We start from the raw sequence: 1,144 nt of genomic DNA, 5'->3' as shown, positions 1-1,144 counted from the left end.
TTTTTGAGATGGAGTCTCACTCTGTTGCCCAGGCTGCAGTGCTGTGGCTCAATCTCTCAGCTCACTGTAACCACTGCCTCCTGGGTTCAAGCGATTCTCCTGCCTCCGCCTCCCGAGTAGCTGGGACTACAGGCTCATGCCACCATGCCCAACTAATTTTTTGTATTTTGGTAGAGACGGGGTTTCACCATGTTGCCCAGGCTGTTCGCGAACTCCTGAGCTTAGGCAGTCCGCCCACCTCGGCTCCCAAAGTGCTGGGATTACAGGCGTGAGCCATCATGCCTGGCTGAAGTCTGTATATTTTAACTTTGTTTCTATGTAAATTTTTTTCTTCTGGCTTCTTGTAAGATTTTCTGTTTTTGACAGCTTTTCGGGAATTTGATTGTTCTGCCTCGTTGTGGTTTTCTTTGTGTTTATACTCCTTCAGGAGGCGGGCTCATTGAGTTACTTGGATGTGTAGATGTGTCTTTTTTTTTTTTTTTTTTTTTTGAGACAGGGTTTCACTCTGTCACTCAGGCTGGAGTGCAGTGGGACAATCGCAGCTCACTGCAACCTCTGCCTTCCGAGTTCAAGGAGTCCTCCTACCTCAGCCTCCCAGGTAGCTGGGACCACAGGCACATGCTACCACACTCAGCTAATTTTTTGTATTTTTGGTAGAGATGAAGTTTCACCATATTATCCAGGCTGGTCTCTAACTCCTGGCCTCAAGTGATCTGCCTGTCTTGGCCTCCGAAAGTGCTGGGATTACAGGCATAAGCCACCGTACCTGGCCAGATGTATCAGTTTTATCAAATTTTGAAAATGTCATTATTTCTTCAAATGCTACCACTGCTCACCATTCCAGTTACATATATATTATACTGCTTGATGACTTGATATTGTCCTGTAGTTCTAGTCTTTTTCTTTCCTTTCTTATTACACCCCTAGTCCTTCTACCCTTGATTCTTTGTTCCCTCTCTCCTGTCTCCCTTTCCCCTTCTCTTCTTTCCCCTTATTCTCATCACATTTTAGCTACGTTTGAATTTGGGTATTTTCTATTACTGTGTCTTCAGATCCCCTGAACTTTCCTTCTGTGGTATTTAATATATTGTTAATACCCTCCAGTGATATTCCTATTTCACATACTGTTTTTGAATACTGTAAG

The sequence above is a fragment of the Colobus angolensis genome, unplaced genomic scaffold (assembly GCF_000951035.1).
Source record: "Colobus angolensis palliatus isolate OR3802 unplaced genomic scaffold, Cang.pa_1.0 Scaffold124, whole genome shotgun sequence".
Taxonomy (NCBI): Eukaryota; Metazoa; Chordata; class Mammalia; order Primates; family Cercopithecidae; genus Colobus; species Colobus angolensis.
Note: the sequence above shows the minus strand (reverse complement) of the source record.